The sequence below is a fragment of the Mus musculus genome, chromosome 6, assembly GCF_000001635.26.
Source record: "Mus musculus strain C57BL/6J chromosome 6, GRCm38.p6 C57BL/6J".
NCBI lineage: Eukaryota > Metazoa > Chordata > Mammalia > Rodentia > Muridae > Mus > Mus musculus.
In genome coordinates, this window is record NC_000072.6 from 144,626,670 (window position 1) to 144,649,737 (window position 23,068).

Below are 23,068 nucleotides of genomic sequence, written 5' to 3' on the forward strand. Positions count from 1 at the left end.
ACAGTGTCCTTTAAACTGGTGGTTTAATTTGCTTTCAAAATTACTGCTTTTGTGTTCATAGAACAGCTCTCATTTTTCCATTAATGTTTGTATGATACAGATTTTTATTCATTCATTTTCAATTTGCACACATTATTTGATTCAACAGGTTTTTTTCCTGTTGTTTTTGTTTGTTCTTTAGACAAGGTTTTAGAACATGTCCCTGGCTGATCTAGCAGTCACTATGTAGCCCAAAATGGACCTTAAAGCCATAGAAATCCCCCTGCCTCAGTCTCACTAGACACTGGGATCACAGATCTGGACCACCACACCCAAGTGGTAGGTTAAATTTGATTCTATTTTGTGCTCTGAAAATGTATCTTTTAATTATTGTGTTTAGGCCATTTATATTTAATGTGTTTATGCTGTGTTATGGCTTTAAGTCTGTATTTTTTTTCCTGGGATTTCCCATATATTTCTCACTTCTGTTTTCTTCCTGCCTTTGATTCTTATTTTTCAGTTTTGACTTCATTTTAATGTTCTTAAGTTGTGGTGGATATTTTACCAGTCATTTCTTTCTTAGTAGTTTCTCTAGGCATATGCCATTAGAGATATATAACATCATGCTAAGCTAATCTCTCCAGCTTATCAGTTTAGATGAAGTATGGTATGAATCAATGAGGTATGCACTACTGAATAATTCTGAAAACTAGTAAAATCAGTAAATTAAGAATTTAAATGTCCAAATAAATGTACTTATCTGTAACATTATCCTGCTTTCTACCATCTAGTACAAAAGCATATATATACACATACAAGACAGATAACAGAGATGATGGGTAAGAATTTTGATTCAAAACACCAAGGTATCGGTCATTTGATTTATACCACTTTAGAATAGACAGCTTTTAGAAAGACTATGAGTATAAGCCTTGAAAAGTCTTTGAAACTTTAGACAAAAATCACCATGCCATGAACTATCAACGACCCACAGTCTGCTAGGCATATAAGCAGGCACAACAGTTACCCAGGCTACTGAGTGTGTGCCCTTATCAACAGTCAGTTGCAGACATATAAAGTTAACTTTCCAAGGTCAATGATGAGTCGGCGGCAGAGCTGAACTAGAACCAGGGTCTGGGGACACTGAGCTACACTGAGAGGGGGAAGTATTAACTTTTATCTCCAGTGAGCTAACATTCGGCTTGGCATTCAGCTACACTTCATTTCCTTAAGGGAGGCAAAATAAGAACGTGGCAGATGGAGCACCCCAGTCATCTGCATTGGAACAGAACCAGGAAACCAGAGTGGAAAATGTACCCACTTGCCAAACGTAGCAATAGATAACAAATAAATGGCCTGATCGATACTCCAGATAGAAGTCCACAGAAGTTCTAAAAATGAAATTGTAAATCAACTGCCTCTACACAGGTGAGATGTCTTCCCACCTCTATAGGCAACCACAGAGTTGGAAATTGGATGGGCGTGACCCTTCTCCCAGTGTAAGAATTTTACTCATTCGTGGCATGAAACCCTTGAGTGTGTGCAAAAGACATCGTCCTCAATTCCCAAAATATTTTCTCTGTCCCCTGATTCACTCTATGAAGAACCAGGCCTCTAGCGTGTTGCTCTGAATGACAGACATTCCCATTTAGTCATGAAATCTACAATCCAAACCAGGGGGAAAAAATTCTTGCTCATCTTCCATTTATATTCACAGTCGGGTACTATAATTAAATAATAGAGTTTCACTTACTTGGGCTCAAATCCATTAGTTTTTTTTTTTTTCTTATTTTCACTCATGTCTTTCATCTGAAATATATCCCAGTATTATTTTCATCCCTGAGCACACACACACACACAGATCTGTGAGTCTATAATGAGCTCTTCCTGTTTTTAGCATAGCCTTATATCTGATTAAATGTCTAAATTACCTCCACCTTGACGCTGTCTAAATATGAACAAATACTCAGTTCACACTGGAGGGAAAAGTCAGCATTCAACAGCTGAGATCCCAGCTACACACATACACTGTTTACTCCTGGGGAAAACATGGCTCACAAGCTAACGTGGGTTCCTTGAGCTGCTATCTACAAATGGTTGGATGTGTGTGCAGATGCCCTGTGCTGCAGACAGTGTGCTATAACACAGCACTACGTAGCATCACAGTCAGACAGAGCCCCATGCTTTCCATCACCTAACAGAGACACATGTACAAAAAAATGGACAACCAGAAAGTCCAGGAGGAGTATTTCTAGTAGAGAGTCCCTGAGTGCAGAAGTAACTGGGACTCTGCAGCAGCAGGCTACCTAACCAAAGCATCTGAGTCGAGGTGCAACTGTGTAGCAGTCCTATCCAGTGCTGGAACTAGACAGGACTGCCATGTTCTTGGATGTTTTTAACACAAGAAACTTGCAAATGGTATATCACCATGCCCAGAGGTGTGCTACCATAGATAGAGATAAGAGGTAGGGGGAGAAATTAGAGATTAGAGATTAGAGGTAGAGAGGGAGAGGGAGAGGGAGAGGGAGAGGGAGAGGGAGAGGGAGAGAGGGAGAGGGAGAGGGAGAGAGAGTTCTGAAGATCCCCTGTCCACTCCGCTTTTACCCTCATCCTTTTCTCTCATCCAGGCTTCCTCCTGGAATTCCCACACCCTCCCAGCAGCTACTGCAGTGGCATGTCTGCAGCAGATACCATCTTTTTAAAAATTTATTTCCTTTCTTCCTTCCTTTCCCTCCTTCCTTCCTTTCTTTCCTTCCATCTTTCCTTCTTTCTTCTATGTTTCTCCTTTTGCCTCATGGAGTAGGGGAAGGAAAGACAAAGAGCAGAGAAGCCCCACTGTGGCACCAAAGACCAGCAAAGCAGCTGACCAAAGCTCACCCTACATGCTGTCAGTTAGCCGTGTATGTCCCCCTGCTAAATAAGAAGCACGTCGGTATATATACCCTCTGCTAATGTCCAGGGACTAGAGGTAAAGTATGACTTCACTAGTTAAAAACTCAGTAGGTGGACAGACATGCTTTCATCAGCACTATAGAGTGGTCAAGGGAAGACAGTCTATTAATCCATTTATTTCTGTGTTAATGAGCCACACTGGGTGGGACGGTGTGTCCCCTTTCCAGTCATCACACCACAAAGGATCAAGTGAAAGCTACCACATGTGTGGCTTGTCTGACTTAGACACTACAGCATATTTTGTTTTTCACAACACAGAACCATTGTTCTGGATTAGAGGCAAGCCCCTAAGAAAACAGCAAGGTCTACACTCCAAAACCAGAGGAGGCCCTTGCTAACTCCTGCAATGGAATAGGGGCTACTGTGGTAGCTCGATAATATGGTATTTGCTACACATGTATGACGAACTGAACTTGGGTAACCTCACACCCCTGAAAACACATCTTTGGTCCCAACCCTGGGGACAGGAAAGAGCGGGGAACATCCTAGGGCTCTACTGGCCAGTCAGCGGTGAGCCTGTGCAATGAGAGACGCTATCTCAAGAGTAAGGAAATGACACTTGGTATCAGGCTTCCACCTGTATGGATAAGTGAACACACACAAATATACACACATACACACAAACACACATATACGAACAAACACACATACAATACATACGCACACATTCTCATCCACACGCATATATACACAAACACATATACACAGAGAGATAATACACACACAAAACCACACAGACACAAATACACACAGACACACACAACCACACACACACACAAAGCAAATGGGATAACAACAAAGGACTAAATTGATAAAAGGGGTAGGATCAACATACCAGTCTGAGAGTTGGGCTGGTAAATTCTGCTTCACGCGGCAAGTTCTCAGCACAAAGCTTACATAGTAACAGCAGTACCCAAGTCCCTTCCATGAATAAGATGCTATTTCTGGTCCTAATATTAGTATCATAGAAAGTCTCAACCCTTGTATGAATACTAAGTTAAATTAAACATATTGTTGAGCAATGCCTGCAATGTACTTTGTTAGATGAAACAGAAAACAAAGTCATTAAACTCACTAGTTAAAGAAGCTGTGATCCAAGTACTTCAAAGATTTAAAAGTCATTAGCATAGAAAGATGTAAATGTGGGACAGTGTCCTGAATGTCGGGTGTATAGAATTATAGAAAAATGTGGATTTGTATGTCCATAGATTTTTTTAAGTACCTGAAATATAACATTAAAAATTATAGGAAACTCATCTTGGGCATTTGGAACTCTTAGCAGGAGGACCCGAGGCACCCTGAGACAGTGGGTGGTCTCCTGGCTTTGAGAGGGCAGGGAGAACCTGAATATCAAGGTTTGCTGCAGGCCTGAGCAGGAGCAGAGTGGGAAGGGGCCCCAGATAACAGCGTCTCCTTACTCTCATCTCTGTGCCCTGAGAGCCAGCCCATTAGAATCCACAGCTCCATATGGCCTGGCAAGTCTTCCTCATGGAGGACACACGTCTTACTTCTGGGAGATTGTGGACTCTTCCAGGTCACACAGACACTATCTCCAGCATCTACCATGTCACCTGCTTAGACAATGAGGGGAAATCTCCCTGGCCAGTCCATGTGCTTCCTTCATCCCAGAACTGGCATGGCAGCATCACAAACCACTCCGTGGTTGTGTATAACTTCTCTGAGGCCACCAGGGGCTATGAAAGCATTCAAATGCAAAGACATGGCTTAGGAGCCCTGGGTAAGTAAATCCAGTCAAACAAATACATGTTCATTTGAGTGGTGACAGAGATATGAGATTAAATAAATAAGTAGAAGCCCTAAGTGTCCGAAGAGGCTGCTACAGGAGAAATGATTTATGCACATTGACTTTCAAACGTGGTTTAATAGAAACTCGACTGTGTCTGCAAGCTGGCACCAGCATCAGTGAATGCCTTCTGATCTAAAGGATGCTGGCCACATGCCTTCATCAGTAACACCAAACCCTGTCCTAAATTAAACAGTGTGAGCATCCCATTGGACAGCTAGACCTGTTAATTTTCAGAGTTTGGGGTGGAGAATTGGCCTTAATTCCTTTAAACTCTAGAGATGGCTGCTCAGGGCTTAGCAGACACTGCCTAGCTCTAGGAGGCCACATAGTGTGTTTACCCTGGCCCATTGTTAGATCTTAGAAATCAATCTTGATGCCTCGGGCTCCTCTGTCTCTCTGTGTCTCTCTGTCTCTGTCTCTGTCTCTGATTCTTCTCTCTCTCTCTTTCTCTCTCTCTCTCTCTCTCTCTCTCTCTCTCTCTCTCTCTCTCTCTCTCTCTCTCTCTCTCTCTCTCCTCCCTCTAAACACTATTTAGATGCAAAACTACCAATCTTGCAGTGAGCTTCTCCCTAATATCAAACCAGGAGAGTCGATAGGAGAGATGGGAAACATAGCAGAGTGAGAGGTGAGCTACTGATAAGGTGCCGATGGTTTCTCTGGCGCTGCCTTGTGATTCTAGTCCTTCTCTCAATGTTTTGAGACAGGCTTTTGTTTAACCTACCGGACAGAGTGCTTCCGTGTATGTGCGTGAAGAACTGAGAGGAGGGCCAGCCGTAGGCATGCACTACTGAATCAGACTCACAGCCATCCTCAATAAATGGAAGCTTTGAGTCTGAAACGACAACGTCCTCAAGTCTCTCCCTTATTGAGGTGGTAACATGAAGAGCAGATACTTTTCATGGGACTTCTTAAGATATCAAAGGTCTCCACTTCAAGAAGATGATAATCAATAATACAAGATGTTAGTAACAGCTCAGAGGCAGAAAGTCAAAGACTCCTCAAAAGGCAACATGTTGATTGAAATGAAGTGGACAGAGAATATATGCCAACATCTTCAGAGAAAAAAAATGGCAGGAGGGACCCCAAGGAAGAACCGGTCAATGGTGGCTCCACAGAGACAGTGCTCGCTGGTGCGCAGTGTCTCCCCAGGCGCTGTGTTTGACACTTGTATCCCAGCTGGTGGTACTATATTTGGAAATCAATGGATCGTTTTGGACATGGCCTCGCTGGCAGATATAAAACAATAGTGGTGAAGCTTATACATTATGGACAGCCTTACTCCTCAACCCAGATATGCAGGTCATACCCTCTGTCGCCAATAGCACAAATGAGCCCCAGCTTTCATGTCTCACTCACCATGAAACTGTACCCTGAAACACACCTTCCTCCCCTGAGCCCATCATGGAGGGAAAGGGATAGATGCAAACAGATCTGGCTGTGGCATCGAGAGGGTGAGGTGGCTAGACATGCTGCATTCACAGTCAGGAAGCAGTGAGACATGGATGCTGATGCTCAACTTATTCTCTCCTCTGTATTCATTCTAAGACTGTATCCCACAGGATGGCGCTACCCACATTCAGGATGAGTATGCGCTCCTCTGTTAATAGCCTGTGGAAACACTCATACACAGACATACCGAGAGGTGTGTCTCATAGGTGACTCTAAATCTTGACAACCAACTTGACCCATAGCAAATCTTACACATTTCCCTCCCTAATTGCCATGTCTTTAGTGGCAGAGATCATAAAAATTAGTTAATTAACATTGTTGGGTTTCAAGAAATGAGGACAAATCTAGAAAGCTGAAGAGAAAGGCAGACAGTGACTTAGGTCTAAGAAACTCAAGGATGGCAGAGGTAGACCACAAGACATTCTCTGGTCTGGATTAGAAGGGGGTGAGAAGCACAGAGCGGGGGTGTGAGAAGCATGGGGAATTACAATAAGACTCCCTGTTCACAGAGAAAGGCAAGTTTAATCATGTTTTGGGCAGATTGGCTGTCACTGAGCTCATTTAGAGTCATAAGGGACTGATGGGGTTATCTGTGTAATTTATATACAGTGAAACGTAAAACTCAGAGTGGTTTGAAAGATCTCTGCAGCCACAACCCATATCCTGGGATGCTCATGCCATGTGAGCTCCTATTCTCCATCCCTTTCTCTCTGCTGAAACCGATCATTACTCACTCCTCAGTCAAACGTAAGGGATACACAAGGACTCAAATGAGTCTAAGGTGTCAATAACAGACACCAGGGCTTTCTTACCCATCTCCCTTTTATGCCATCCTCTGCATGCAAGACCTACACAGGGAGAGGAACTGACTCCAAACTCTAGGGTGAACCCACTAAGTTCAAAGATACTATGGAGACTCCACAGTTCCTGCACGTGAATGGTAGTTGAACTTGGACCTAAGTCTACCTATAAATGAAATTCTCCTGAAAGCATGGCTTAGACATAGAAATGAGATGGCACACCTGTATACCAAAGATGTATGTGACATTTTCTATGAATGAGTTAGTTGTCAAGATTTTTGGAGCAATGTGACCACCATCTGACATGGCTGTGGGTGCAATGTGACCTCCATGTGACAGGACTGTGGGTGCAGTGTGACCGCTATCTGACACTCCAGCTATCACAGCTGGTTCTTCTCTTGCTTGAGCCTTTTCCTCCATGATGAATGGTATTCTCAAATCATGAGCCAAGACAAACCACTCTGTCCTGAAATTATTTTTTGTCAGGTCTTTATCATAGCAACAAGAAAAGTAGCGCCTGCACGGAGACATCCCACTAACATGTGAGCATCTCCAGAAGGGATGGACTCTTTCTCACACACTGTGTTTGTCAAACCTGGAACCACAGATGCTTTCTGCCTTCCAATTCATAAAGATTTACTTAGACTCTTTAAGAAGAAGAAGAAAAAAAAAAAAGATGAGGATATCTAAAAGCATCTTCATGAGTCTAACTGGATCTAACAGTAAGAAGGAGAGCATCTCACCTAGACCCCCCAGTAATACACACCTCTGATATCAGCATCTTTATTAAGTAATCACTAGACTGAGGTGGCAAAAATAGAGAGCATCCTGGGGCTGAGTGGAGAGCCAGTGGTTCAGGCCAATGACAGACCCTGACTCAAAAGAAGTAGATGGCACTCCTGAGGATGATCCCCCAGGGGGTCCTCTCATCTCAAAATGCAGGCACATATGATGCATGTACTCATGCACCTGCAATATGTCATTTCATAAGTAGTTCATAAGTAGTTCCAGCAGAGCCAGATATATGATATGGAATAGCATCTTGCCATAATAAGACAAGGGGACTGAGGTTAGGAACATGTCAAATGTTCACAATGTGGCCAAACATAGGTGAGACTTTCCGTGTAGGGACTGCCCTTCTCTAAAGACATTAGAAACGACTTTGATGGGCTTTTTGACAGTCACAAGTTAACACTTGAGTACTGGAGCTAATAGTTCTTAAACATGTGGAATAAGTCTTTCAGTTTAGGTCTTTGGATATTGATGTACTGATGACCACAGAAAACATGAACACAACATGGATTGTTACAGAAACCAATGGGGTGGGGGTGGGGGACAGGTTATGTATAAATTTAGTATTGGACAGGCCCAATGCTATAGCTATAATAAAGAACTTGGCAGTCAATGTAATTTTCCATTATGGGAATATGAGACATTTTGGCTTTCAAAGGCAAATAATTTCAAGGTGACACCTACCCATCAATGGCACTGAAACTCATAAATTCAATGATATTCGCTGCATGTCACTCAGTTAGTTTCTCAGGAGGACAAGAGCCAGTCAGTTATCTTGAAAACAGGGGGAGGGAAAAGATACAAGAGGTTTGGAGAGATGGCTCAGTCATTAAGAGCACTGACTGCTCTTCCAGAGCAACCTGATTCAACTCCCAGCACCCTCATGGAGACTTACAACCATCTGCAACTCCAGTTTCAGGGGCTCCAATGCCCTCTTCTGCCTCCTGTGAATACTGGATGCATGTGGTTCACAGGCATATATGTACATATACATATACATATACATATACATATACATATACATATACATATACATATATACATATACATATACACATATAAATCAGGCAAACACTCACACAAATAAAAATAATAAAATCTAAAAATAGAGGCTACAATCATTTTAATAACCCTACATTTTCTCTATGAACGTAGAAGTTGATACTTGAATTGTTGACTGGCAAGTGTCTTTTCATAAAATGATTATAGGTAATAAACAAAAACCAAGATGCTATAATTAGATTATTTCTACCTTGAAACCCTAATGAATTAATGGTTGCTACCACTGAGCATCAGGAGATGTCAACAACATGAAGAAACCGATAACATTCCCCTTGATGAAGAGTCACAGCACCTCTTAAAAGTCCTACAAAGGGATCAAGCATGTTTGGTCAAGTCCTCGAGGCCGGCAGCTATATTTTAGATGATACAAAAGAACATACCATGCGCCATGAGTGTACAGTCCCCAAAAGTCACACCATGGGAAATGCAACCACCCACCCACATCTACAAACAGGTAAGACAGAAAGAAAGCAAACAAAGTAGCTCACAGACTAAAAGGGTCTTGAAGGACATACCAAGATGTTGTGAATGTCAAAGCTAATTATAGTGTTTATGGATGCCTGATTGGATGATAAAACATAATGAAATACCACGTTCAGATGATACTTGTAGAAAAAGCATGGGGTGGCAAGTAGGTAGAACACATGGAGAAGTTGCTGGAATTATTTGTCAAGTATTTCCTGACCTAGATGATGTTTCAAGAATGCGCATCTTGGACTATATCACAGATGTATACAGCTGTCCCCCTAGTTCCTATGGTTTTCATTTTAGCTTGCAAAACATAAGGAAACAAGGTGTAAATTTGTTTAAAAAAAAAAGAAAGGGAAGAGAAAAGAAAGGAAGATGGAGAAGAGAGGGGAAGACATTTGTACCCTCATGAATCACCAGTCAGTTATTGCAATTAAAACAATTCTCTGTGTGTGGTCATTTCCGTGTGCAAATGCGTGCACATGTCCCAGACAGACATCAACATCGGCTGTCTTCCCCCATTCCTCTGCACACTATCTTTGAGACATAATCTCTCACTGAACATAGGGGTCAGCCCCAGGGATCTTTCTAAAGCCTTTACTTCCAGTGCTGGGATTACAGTCACACATGACCACATGCATGTAACATGGCTTTCACGTGGGCTCAGGACCTGAACCCAGATTCTCAGGCTTGTATGGCAAGTGCTTTCTTGGCTGTGATCTTCCAGTCCTAGAAGAGTTTCTCAGTTGTCAATTGTAACAAAAGTCAAGCAAGCCTCATGCTCAGCCAGGGTGCTCCCACGGGTGTGGGAATGAAGCTGATACCTTAGAGTGGGTATCAGCAGCAGTCTCCCTGGCTTGCCTGGGACCCTCTTTGGAATTTTTCACTGCCTGTCACTGGAAGATACAGTCTGATGCTGTTGTACCTGGTGGCAGGACAGTATCCTGCTCCAGGTTAAATGAGGTCCCCTTCTTATCTGCTAGCAACAAACGTCACACCTGTCACTACAAGCACTCTGTTTGCACAAAGATAATGGGACATCCAATGTATTAAAAATGTATTTCTCGTCTTTATAGATCCTATTGGGAATGGTTGGATTCTAACATTTCTTTCTTTTGCAAATTTTTCTATGCTCCAACCTGGGGACACTCATCTGCAGTGTCTGCCACTGCTGTGGGTTGGTGGCAGCTGCTGTTCACCGGCTCACTGAAATCCCATCTGTAAAGGTCAGCCGCACAACGGCCTTAATCAAGGTAAGCTGTGCTGTGAAACCCAAGAGCGGCAAGGCCTGTGCATGTCTAGACAACCTGGTCCACGGGAGGCAAGGCCGGTGCTGCTATAAGGAGAACCACTCACTGGTCTCCTTGTGGTTTCCACCATGAGAACTGACTCGGATTTCAAGGGTAGCCTCAGTGAGTGGAATAAATCAGTTCAGGGGATGGTTAGCACTACCAATACAGTCCGGAGCTCCTACTTCAGACCAGGTGGAATGAGGGACAACAAGATGCAAGACACGATGTTGAAAATACCTCACTGCCCTTGCTCTGCCCTGCAGTCTCTCTTCCCCAGCGCAGGAGGTCTGGAAGCATGGATCGATAAGGTCAAGCCATGGGGAAAACAAAAAACTAGAAACTGAGCTGGCATAGCATGGGCAAAATGCTGATCTGCAACACCAGCTAACCCAAGCTTTGCAAAAGAAATTCCCAGGCTCCTGCAACAGCATCCGAACGCGTTCTAACTTAAGCTACGCGCTACAGTTCTCCACTTCCAGAGATGCTTTCCACAAATTAACTTTAAGGGTACTCGCTTTCCTCCCCTGTATCCTGAGAAAGTGTCCTGCGGTACCAAGTATAAGAAATGAATAACAATGAAAAGATTAAAATAACAGGAAAAAAATGATTTTTTAAATCTCACTCTCCTGAGGCAAGTGAATTAGCAGTGTTGCTAAAACACAATGAATCAGAATTAATCTCTTTGGGACTATAAATTATTGAAAAGTAGGCCCTAAATTTTCTTCTTTATTCCTAGTAACAAATATCTCCTAGGGGCAGTCATCGCATAAACAGGAATAGACTCTGAGATCTGTCTACTAGACAGGACACAACAGAGCTGTGGTGCACACCAGCCACCCGGAGCCTGGTCCTACCTGAGAAGATTGAGGGACATAAGCACCTGAGCTCCGGCCCTGACATTTATCCAGTCTCAGTTGATTCTAAAATAAATTGATAAGGCTTAGATTTTCTTGACCTCCTAATCCTTGGGACCAAAAGTACCAGGTGAGTGAAATTTGTCTTTTGTGCTTTGCTCAAAACTGCTTGGCCATGATTAATCTAGAGTATTCAATCAAAAAAAAAAAAAAAAACCCCTCCATCATGAGATGTCAGTAAGGATCAGCCTCTACCTGGTCCTGGCATTTTCTCTATGTAGGAAAGCTGGAGAATGTATAAGGCAAAATTCTGTGTCACTCTTTGGAAACATGACATTCCCTACGGCAGGCATTGTAAGGACATACATTTCCAGGGAACAAAACCTCCCTTTGCCCAATGCCTGGGCCATCAGTGGTGTGAAAAACCATTCCTTGCTACCACACAGATTTCCCTGGGTCCTGAACCAGTAGGATAAGTGCTCCATCTTTTCTCCTCGTCTGATGGGTGCCATGGGAGCCTAACAAAGCCAGCTGGTGATCTCAGCATGACTAATAGACTCACTGTCCCAGTCACAATAGTTGGACAACTGTGTCCTTGGAGGTCTACTGGCCCAACATGACCTGTTGGCTCCTGTGTCACCCAGCCGCCACCTGACATCACACAACAGAGACAGAGCATGTGCAGGGGGGAGATAAGGCTGCAGCATGTGTCCTTGGCGGGAGAAGTGATTCCATTTCATTTTTGAGAGACGACAGTAGGCAATAATTATACAATTTAATTATTCCTTTGGGTTCCACCTAAGCTAACACGGGCATGCACACACTACACCACCAGCCACCAATCTGCTACCTGTGGCAGAGGAAAAATATCATGGTATAAATGAAGAGCAAATCATAAAATGAGTGTCTCCAAGTGGGTGAGAAGAGGGTCTTCCATCTAAGAAGTGACAGCCCAGCTTGCAGAATAAAGGGCTGCCTGAAGGATTTGCCTGGCTCTGTTGCTTTTTTTTACAAAGTAACACCTTCATTTGCATAATAATAACCCAATTATTGTAAGATTAGGTGACAGGAATCTCATTATTGCTATTTCCACAAAACAGTCGATATTCTATTCAATATCTTTTAATGTTACACACCTTAAAAACGTAATTATTTCAATATGCCCTCATTCATCTTTAATGTAATTTCCCTTTTGAAAGACCCTGCCATAATTGTTAGCTTTTATGGAATATCTACTGTTTGAACAAGCATTTCTCCCCTTTGGGCTGCCGTAAGAATGAGCTAAACCAACCAACAGCTGGAGGGGATGTCTGCTCAGCTCTCCACCCCCACAGGAGAAGTCCACCAAAAGACCAACTTGAAGCTGAGCTTCTGGAAGCCTGTGGCAGCACCCTCCCTCTGCTGGCTTCCCAATGCTCATCCCACCCACCCCACTTCACTCCCTTCATGCTCCACAGAAAATGCTCTCTACATGAATTTGGGTCTTGAGGCAGCTTGGAAAGTGTTAGCAAATACATTCTGTTAAATTTCGAGTTATAGAATCTGGGTTTTTTTGTGTGTGTGTGTGTGTGTGTGCGTGGGGAGGGTTGTTTTATCTTTTTGTTGTTTCTGATTCTCTCTCTCTCTCTCTCTCTCTCTCTCTCTCTCTCTCTCTCTCTCTCTCTCTCTCTCACCACATTGTAGTTCTTTTTTAATGCCTCTGAGACAGCTGACACACCAGGGGGACCATCTGCCAGCCATAGGGTTACCTGCCATGGGCTTTTACAGTTTCAATTACAAGGTAATCCATGTGGGAAGTGGCTGGTTACAAGATTAACAGGTGAAAACAAAACAGGAGACAGAAGGGAGGGTACATCAAGATCCTACAGGGCCATAGCTGCTCACTTCAAAATGATAATGAGAAAAAACCTTTAGAGAAATAGTAGTTACATTGTGTCTTTGGAGGAGACACATCAAAGAGCTGTGGTCTGGATTCTATAGTTAACTGTCCTAGACCCAATGACCCTGCCAACAGCACCTGGGTGTGAACCCCTCCACATTTAGAGAGTGTTCTGAGCAAGTATGTTTCATGTGCACCTCTCTAGATGATTTGACCGACTGCATCTTCATGCTTTGAGCCCCATCAGAGCTTTGAGGTCCACAGCCATGGGAGAACACACTGCACAACCTGCTCTTCTAGCCCGTGGGCGAGCTCAAAGCTGCCAGTCACTGCCTTTGTCAGTTTATCCTTTCTTTCTTCTTTCGTGGGTTTTCCTCTTGCTATTGCTGTTTGTTGTTTTGAGATGAGGTTTCTGTCACTAACTCAGACTAGCCTCTTACTGTGTAGCCTAAACTGGCCCAAACTTATGGTGGTCCTCCTATCTCAGCCTCTGAAAGGCAGGGATAACAGATATGAGACCACAGGCCTAGCATATTTCATGAATTCCAATGCATTACTTGCTCTGAGTTTTGCCATTTTCTGCAAACATGGGGCAAGCACAGCTCTTTAAAATGAGTTTAGGTGTTACAAATCACATTTCACCAGAACAGAAAATATCTGGTTTAGTCAGCCTTTACTGGAACTCAGCTATCTAAGTTAGCACTTTCAGGTCACTGGGCTGCCCATGAGACATGGGGCTGAATGACAAGGCTGTGAGTCACACGGACTTTCATCCCCCAGTCTTCCCTTTGAGAGAGGGCTGAATTGACAGTGAACACTTGAAGTCACCATGCAATGGGAACTAAAACCCAGGTCTCCAAACCCTGGCCCAGAGCTCCTGAGTCTCCCGGGCAGCCCTCTAGGTTTCAGCTTCATGCAGACTAAGGCAGACACTAAGGTGACGCTATCAAACAGTGGCCAAGAAGACACAGATGAAGATGAGTAAATGACTATCTCTCAATTATACACTGGGTGGCTGGCCATGAGCCACACACAGGGCAGCCGTGTGCCACACATCAGGTAACTGTGTGCCACACACGTGGATGGCTGTGTGCCACATATCGTGTAGCCGTGTGCCACTCAGGGATCTCTTACAGCGATTCACTTGTTTTCTGAAACTCGGTCTCACCATGTGGCCACATTTCTCTGAATCTCACCATGTTGACCCAGCTAGCCTGGCACAGCAGGGTTCTCTGTTCATCCAGGGTTAGGCTTAGAGTAGTGTGTCACCATGTCTGGCCCATGCACTGCCTCATGGTAAACATCAGAACTCACGGTGTCTGAAGAAGATAGTCTGAAAGGTTTAGAAGATTGCTTAAGATCACAAGATAGCAAAGGACCAGAGTCAGGATTTAACGCCGGGGATGTCCCAGAAACAAAGCAAACTGCGGTTAGAGGCGTAAAAGTGAAATTCTCTCCATAATTTACTTGCTTTTCCCAGCCTCCCCCTTACTGGAGGCTCCAAACAGCCTTCCTTCACACATAGAAAATATGTAGGAGAATGGTAACCCTAGCCTATTCCATGTGTCCCCATCCCACAGTGCCTCACGCCATGTTATCTCTGGCTGTGAAGTCCCTCTTCCATCGATGTTCTTATCTCCCCCATGGTCATGATCCATTCCCCTCAGCGCTTATGAAATGAAACGCTTACTCAGCTTCCCTGGAAGTCATTAGCACTTTCAGGAAGCCTTCCCGCAGGACCCAGTGTCCTCCAGGGCAGTTGATTTGTCGTCCTCTGTTACTGCCTGAACTTTAAAACCACCTATGTACACAATGATTAAATGCATGATTTAATTTTATACATTGAATTTTCACATTCAAATATTTATAAGCCACCACTTCTTCACGCAGAGAGAGAGGCCTGCAGGTATGTGCGGATACATGTGTGTGTGTGAGCAGGCAGAGGCCAGAAGTCACTGTTGAATGCCTTCCTTAGTCAACGTCCCACTTGATTTCTTGGGGCAAAGCCTCTCACACTGAACTCAGATTTCACCAGTTTGGCAAGATCAGCAAGTTCCCAAGTGTTCTCCTGCCTCTGCCTCCACAGCTGGGATTGCAGGCATGCATATTTATAACCAGCTGCTGTGGGGTTATGAGTGAGTGCTAGGGAGCTGACCTCATGCTTGCAGGACACACAGGCTACTACTGACTACGTTATCTCCCCAGCCAGCAGTATCTGGGGAAAGCTCCTGGACAGTTGGTTACCTACCATGCCTATCCTGTTAGCAATGTACTTGAGACGGTTGTCACAGAAATCCTCAACTGCTACTCAATGGGAACCTTCTGGGGGGCTCTTGTGCTGTGACTGCCACGTTCTGACTTTCACAGGAACTTTCTGCTTCAGCCTGTTCCAGCAAAGGAACAGTTCCTATAAAGAGCAACCTCTTGACCCTGCATCGTAAAGAAGTGTGCCTAACCAATATTGATAGATCATTCATGTACATAGATTTGAATTGTCTGCAGGATTTAAAAGGTCACTTGAACCCTCCTGGGGATGGTAGACATCTCCACTCTCTTTACGAGTCCCCTTCAAAGTGTGAGATTACATCTGTGGGGGTATAGAATAAATACATACACTATGGTTAAGGTTTTTGATGGCTGAGATGTAGGGTTTTTGTGAGGATTAATTGGGTGCAATCTTTCATCTGCGTCTATTCAGCGTGTGTACCGTATATGAGCTATGCATCCAAGGACAGCTGCCATCCTATTTACAGCCCCATCTAAAAACAGCAACATTAAATCCATCTTCCATCTCTCTGAGGTCTTTGCAAGCGCAGAATCAACTCAGATGTTCTGTTTTAGAGCAAAATACATGAGGTGTGAATGTGTGTAACAGTAAAAGACTAACAGGCAGGGATGCACGCTGGTGGAAGTGGCCACCGGGGCTTGATAAAACATCCCTGCCTTTCCTAGTTCAGGAAGAGGCGAGGAAAAGAAACTAGAGAAAAACATCAGGGGGCAAATTAAAAAGGTGGGTCGCAGTGCCCACCCACCCCCATGCAGAAGGCTCAGAACCCAAATATTGATTTTTCAGGCCTTTTGATGCTGGCTGTGGAGACTTGGGACTAGACTGAAAGACGAATGACTGAGGTATGAGCTAACAGACCTCCCAAACCCTGCTCTGCAGCCCAGACTTCTTCAGGGTGAGTTAAAAGTGATCTTTCAGGTTGAGAAAGAGGGGAAAGCTGTGTGTTGGTTATCTGTTGGAACACTGCACATGAAACCCTTTAACGCAAACTCATGTAAATTTGATGACTATTATCAGAAGAGGCAAAACTCTTGATTTTATAACCAAACTATGACTAATCCTTCTGACTGATCCGAACAATCCTAGAACATTCATTCCAGGCATCAATCTTCCACTCCATGTCTCTGAGATACACACTCCTGTTTCACCAAGCCTCAAGTCCACTTTTCAAAAGTCAGCGTGAAAATCAGACATAGCAAGAAAAGAGAAGGCTGCTTCGTTGCCAGGATGGATGATCAAATTTGCTCTTTAAAAAACAAATAAACAACGAGTTTGCTCATCAGGTATTAAGACTGTTATTAAGCAAGCCACCCTTCCAAACACATTGGGAAGCCCGTGGGAAAGTGCCACTTTGAATTGTAGCCACGGCACAGGACATTGGAAGGCTACCAAGGTTTAAACATAAATGCTATGAATTCCTAGCTGTGTGGCCTCAAGGAAAATGCGACCATTCTGTGCTTTATCCACATAGTGACAAGGAACAGCAAGACAGTGTGTGTCAAGTTACTAGGACATGGTATGCCATGTGACAGACAAATATTGCCGGCCTGGCTCTCAGTGAGTTAATGATTAAAAGTCAGCTTCTTTTTCCCCCCTCAGGTGGAAATGAGATGGCAGAGTTCTGTAAAAGCTTCTGCAATGGAAATAACAAAGAATGGTTTATTTACTCTACGCTAGAACCTGAGCAAGTTACTTTACCTAAGTGAAAATACGCATGCATGTGATGCTCATGTATGTGTATATATGTAAGTACGTACGTGCATGCACACACATAACCATGCATTTGCTATTATACGTGAGTACATCGCCCTCCAACTGAAAACTGGAGTCTGGTCACACGGTCTGTCTTCTGGATTGTGCAGGGTCCGAAAGAGATAAGCCCGCCGGTATGACTCTGCCAGCACATCCCTCTATATTATTGTATTTATAACAAAGTAAACAAAGTGAGACATGCATCAGGATAACATCTAATCACACAGATCATACGCGTGCCACAGTTTGTCAGAAGATGGCTTAATGAAGGGGTAGAAACGCAGACAAGACTGATGCTTGCTACTGGAATGTTCATCTATTCCATGAGTAACATTGCTGAGATTGAAATTACTGCTTGTCATATTTTCATATGTGAAATTTGAATTGAGAAAAAAAAATCAATGACAGACCCAGAGGTGAGCGTACTACTGTCATTTTGCTAAGTGGACATGGTATCAAACTGCTCTCTACATTCATATCCCTATACTATACAGGGTAGCTCTCTGGCCCCATCAGGGAAACCTGTTTGTGTAGCAGATGGTGGTGATTACTGCAGAGACTCACAATTCACGGAAGTATAGAGAATGACTGAGTATGTGGTGTGTGTGTGTGTGTGTGTGTGTGTGTGTGTGTGTGTGTGTGATGTGCTGTGGGTGGGTGGGGGTGCTTAGCCAGCACAGGGCCTCCACCAAGGCTCAGGGACCATCTGAGGAGACAGAAAGACTGAAATAGCTGGAGGTCAGGGAGGACCAGAGCAAAACATCGTCCTCTGGATGTGAGCAGGCAGCTGTACTCAGGGTCTCACAGCAGCTGTGGCTGTTGCACAAGAAGAGCAAGCCAGTAGATGCTAGCTGCAGTTCCATGCTAGAACTGCAGGGGGCCCTTGGATCCCTACTCCTAACTGAAGATCTGCGGACATTGCTGGCTGCTGGGACGGGAGAGCTGTTTTCTTTAAGGGTGTGGGTCCTGTTAGGCCTACCATGTTCCATTGACTGGCCCCACGTCCAGAAGTATATTGGCAGTGTAAGTTGGAGTGGATGGCTATTAAATTAAAAACAAAAAGGAAGGGGAAGGACATGGGGTGGTTCTTTGAGGGGTTAATTTGAGGGTTAATATGATTAAAATGTATAAAATTCTCTAACAAATACAAATATTTATTTTAAAAAAATCAGTGTGATTTCCCCCATTATCTGAACCCATTGGCAGATCTGTTAGTGTGTGTGTTACTCTGAAATTTGCATTATCATCAACCATTGAATTACTGAAGGGCATCTTCAAGGCTCAGTGTAGTATACACCAATAATCTGTTGAAACAAATGCCCAAAGTTGGAGAACTGACAATGTAGAAAGTGCACGTCTCTGAAAGAAATAGGATTCACAGTCTTTGTCGTCAGATGCCCAAAAGTCAAGTCTTTCTCATTATTAACCCTGAGCATTTGCTGACTGGTGGAGCTTCCAAAGAGTCTCTCTTCAAATGGTTATAAGGCACTTGAGTACTTATAAAACATGGCCCATCCACACCTTTATTATTGCTGAGACAATCGTGCATTTTCAAAACTAGCATAAAGATGTAACCACTGCCACATTATACTTAAGGAGATTCCAAATCCGTCTGTTTTTCTGGATGAGTATGCTTATTAAAGTTAAGCACATGGATAAAATTAAAATAAATATCAACTATATGAAATTAGAGTAAGATTAAAAACTATGGGAGACACTGCCCAGTTACCTTTTTGTGCTGAGGACAGGGCTATGTCATGTTGCCACCAACAAGTTGTAGGAGTTACAAAGTCCTTTTCCAGTATTTCAGTTTGCATTACTGAGAAATAACCAAGGAAGTCTTTGTGTGACTGCAGAGGGATCCGTCTTGCATGTAACTTATTTCCAGTGACAATCACAAAGTGAAACTGGATAAACATCGCCAGTGGCTGCCTTGCCTATGCCAAGACATCGAGCAGGATGGTGAAGCCTTGCTTCCGGTCAGCCTGCCAAAGTTCTGAGCTCAAGACCTCACCATGAAAAGTTGAAAATAGCCAACTGAATACATCAGAAGGTCCTTTATGTATGAGAGTGCCATAAAACTGTTATCATTTTATATTGGAATTAAATCAAAATTTGACTCTGTGATAGAAGAGAATGTCACAGTATACCCTGTGGTGTATAACTGGTGCTGTGTTTTGCGTGTGATGGAAGACTTTGGCCTCCACGTGGACGTGTTGGTTTGGGGAGTTGAAGCTGCTCGTGGAGCTGTGACTGAGTTATGAGTTTGCATGATTTCAACCTTCCCTCTTCTCTCTCTCCTGCCATCCCATTCTCCCCTCCTCCTTCCCTCCCCCCTGTCCCCTCCTCCTTCCCTCTTCTGCTCTCCCCTCCTCCTTCCCTTCCCCTCTCTCTTTCCTGTCCTTCCCTTATCCCTTCCTCTGGTTTTCTCTTTCTTTCTTCTTTTTCATGAGTCAGAATCTCTCGATTTTAGCTTCAAGCTGTCCTTCACCTCAGAGCTCCTGCCTCTCCCTCCCAAGTGCCAAGTTTACTAACTGGCTTGTATTTTTTTAATTCTTCTATAATGATTCAGATGGTGAGTGTTTAGAAATCCTTCTTGAAGATTACGCATGTGCTTCAAAATGGAAGAGTAAGTGAGAAACGCAGATCTCTGAGAACAGAACACTAAGCCACAAAACACAGAAGCAAACTGTTCTGGTATCAGTTTAAGGCACACCCAGCAGATAGCAGGGGTTGAGAACTGACCAGATGGTTCTCAGATGGTAAAAAATGAGCAATCACAAAGTTGGCAACTACCTGCCCACTCCTCAATCAATGTATCCTAGCCATATACACTACCCTCCTACTCCTTAATCAGTGTATCCTAGCTGTATACACTACCCTCCTACTCCTTAGTCAGTGTATCCTATTTGTATACAGTACCCTCCAACTCCTCAATCAGTGTATCCTAGCTGTATACATTACCTGCCCACTCCACAATCAGTGTATCCTAGCTGTATACATTACCTGCCCACTCTCTCTGCCAGTGTATCCTAGCTGTATACACTACCCTCCCAGTCCTCAATCAGTGTATCCTAGCTGTATACACTAGGATACCCGCCCACTCCTCACTTACCTGCTGTCAGGTAACTAAGGAGACTGCCATAGAAGCATAAGACTTGTTTTTAAGTAATTGATTTTGCTTAATAATGACTGCAGCATGCATGAAATATGATATTGATAACTTCGGCATTCTAAAGAGAAACCTTAAAGTGCATCTTCATGAAAGGATAAAATTCTTCCCATTTAATAAGGAAGGTTATAAAAATATTAGTGGAGGTTGCTAAACCTACAGCAAGTTATTGCTGCTAACTGTTTATTGTGTTTAACTTACAAATTAAATTCTATTACAGGTACTTCTGGATAGCCAAGGGAAACTGTGCCCACAGAGCTCAGAAAGAGCTACAGGTCCATGTGTCCACCTGGGTCCCAAGACATTCCCTGAGGATAAATTCTTACATATTTCTATGTAAGAAGAAATAGCTGAATATCCTAGTTGTATGCAAACCCTTGACTTGGACTAATCACATAATCGGAATGTATAAGGAATCCTTTAAAAAATAGTTGCCTGAAAACACAAGTTGGGTAACTCCTGTGTTTGTGTGTAGGTGGGTACATGTATGTGTTTGTATGTAGGTGGGGACATGTATGTGTTTGTGTGTAGGTGGAGACATGTATGTGTTTGTGTGTAGGTGGGGACATGTATGTGTTTGTGTGTAGGTGGGGACATGTATATGTTTTAGGAAATGGGACACCAGCTTTGGTGCCACTCCTCAGGGCCACCCCTCACTTATTTTTGGAGACAGGGTCTCTTACTGGGCCTTGGAGACTTGCTAATTTTGCTAGGCTATAAGCCCAGGATCCAGCCAGTCCCCCCCAACCCCCTATGCTCCACCCCCCACTCTCCCTCCACCTCCTCACCTTCCCCTCTCCAGATTTTTTTTTTTTTTTACTTAAAAGGAACAATGACTTCCTGAGAGAGTACTATATGCAAAGAGGTTTTAAAAATCTGGGGGTGTGGGGGAGATCATGTCTGCTGATCTTGAGCATAAAACAAACATTCCTCTCCGCCACCCTAAGCTGTATATGTGACAGTGGGCTGGCCTCCTCCTATCTTGTTTGGCATTTATGCAATCCTCCTGCATTCCACCAAATCTCCCTCCTCCCTAAGCACATGGAATTCCTGACTCCCCTTAAGTATGTACAAATTACAACCTAGACCTTTCAAATCAAGCTTTGCTTTTCGACCCAGGAGTAGCTAGGAGAACAAGTATTTTCACTAGTTAATAGAATCCAAGCTTGCCTTTAGCACCTTTTACCACCAAAGTGTTGGTTTCCCCTCCCCCTCCCCTGTCTAAAGCGACCATGGCATTCTAGGACGGCCTGCTAGAGGCACAAGTTCACAGTAAGTTCAGAAGAAAGGAATGTTCAAAGAAAACCAAACCCATGGCATTATGGGTAGTGATAGGGAATGTTGACAAAACAATGATAAACAATGGGGGAAAAAAAAGAAATAATTAAGTGCTCTGAAGCCCTGTATCAGCATCTTCTGTGAAGTTTTTTAGGAAATTGTTTTATTGTGTGTGGTTTCATGGAGAGATACCAACCCAGCCTGGCAAGGAGCGCTCTGCCGGCGTAATAATTGTAAACTTTTTTTTTGTTGTTCTTGTAATAAAAAAGAAAACGGGCAAATATGTCTGCCTGAGATAAGACTTTCTGAAGAAAATATAATACATGGAAATCCTTTCTTGAAGTGCTTTGTGGATTTAAAGAGGTAGGAAACTTAAGACACTGGAGTTACAATAAACACTGGCGTCTAAACAAGGTGTGAAAAGTCGGACCATGCTCGTGCCTCTGCGGCTAGAGCAGGGGAGTGCCAGGAAAGAAAGGAAGCAGACACTACAGCCTATGAAGGCACCCCAGCAAAATCTCTGAGCTGCTGAGATGCACACAAGAGATGGCTTAATCCCCAGCTCCATACATAATGCAGTTCTGACTCTCAAACAGGCATGGCTCTGGCCACCCGCTGGGTCAGTTTCCGGGAGAGCACGCATCCATTTGAGCTTGGGCATTCCAATAGATACTAGCTAGATGCTTTGGAGTGGATGGGGTATGAAGAGCTCTGTTAACTTGTCATGATGGCATATGCCTTTCTCTAAGCGCTCTGCGCTCAGGCAGCAATGGAGGTAGGCAGATCTAGGCCAGCCAGATCCGCCCTAGTTCCGGATCAGCTGGGACTCCACAGTGAGACTCTATTTCATAGCCAACAACAAACAAATCAAAACCCTTCCTGGCATCTATAAACATCTGGGAGCAGAATCGATAAGAATTAATATGTGACGTGTTCAGGGTGGTTCCTATTAGGGAGAAAACCTGATTTTTAAACTTTAGGATGGGAGTCCTAAGCACATCAGACTGTGGGGGATCAGGAAACAGGTAACTTATTAGCAGGCGTGGAGGAGTAAATTCGAGGGCTCTAACATAGGAGCCATCCTATCATTTGGACGGAAATCAAGCCAGCCAGTGTGGCTGGCGGGGAGCAAGCCAGAGGATGGAAGTTTATAATGAGTCAAAGGGACCTGTGATTTCAGTCATTAGGAAGCTGAGGCAGGAGGATGGTGGATTTTGAGGTCAACGTTGGCTAAATAGTGAATTC

General features: G+C 43.7%; 1 protein-coding gene across 5 annotated transcripts in view; it reads right to left on the reverse strand.

The window, feature by feature from the left end:
- The window catches only part of Sox5 (SRY (sex determining region Y)-box 5), a 953,863-nt gene that overhangs the window by 798,245 nt on the left and 132,550 nt on the right, over window positions 1–23,068 (reverse strand). The window lies entirely within an intron of this gene.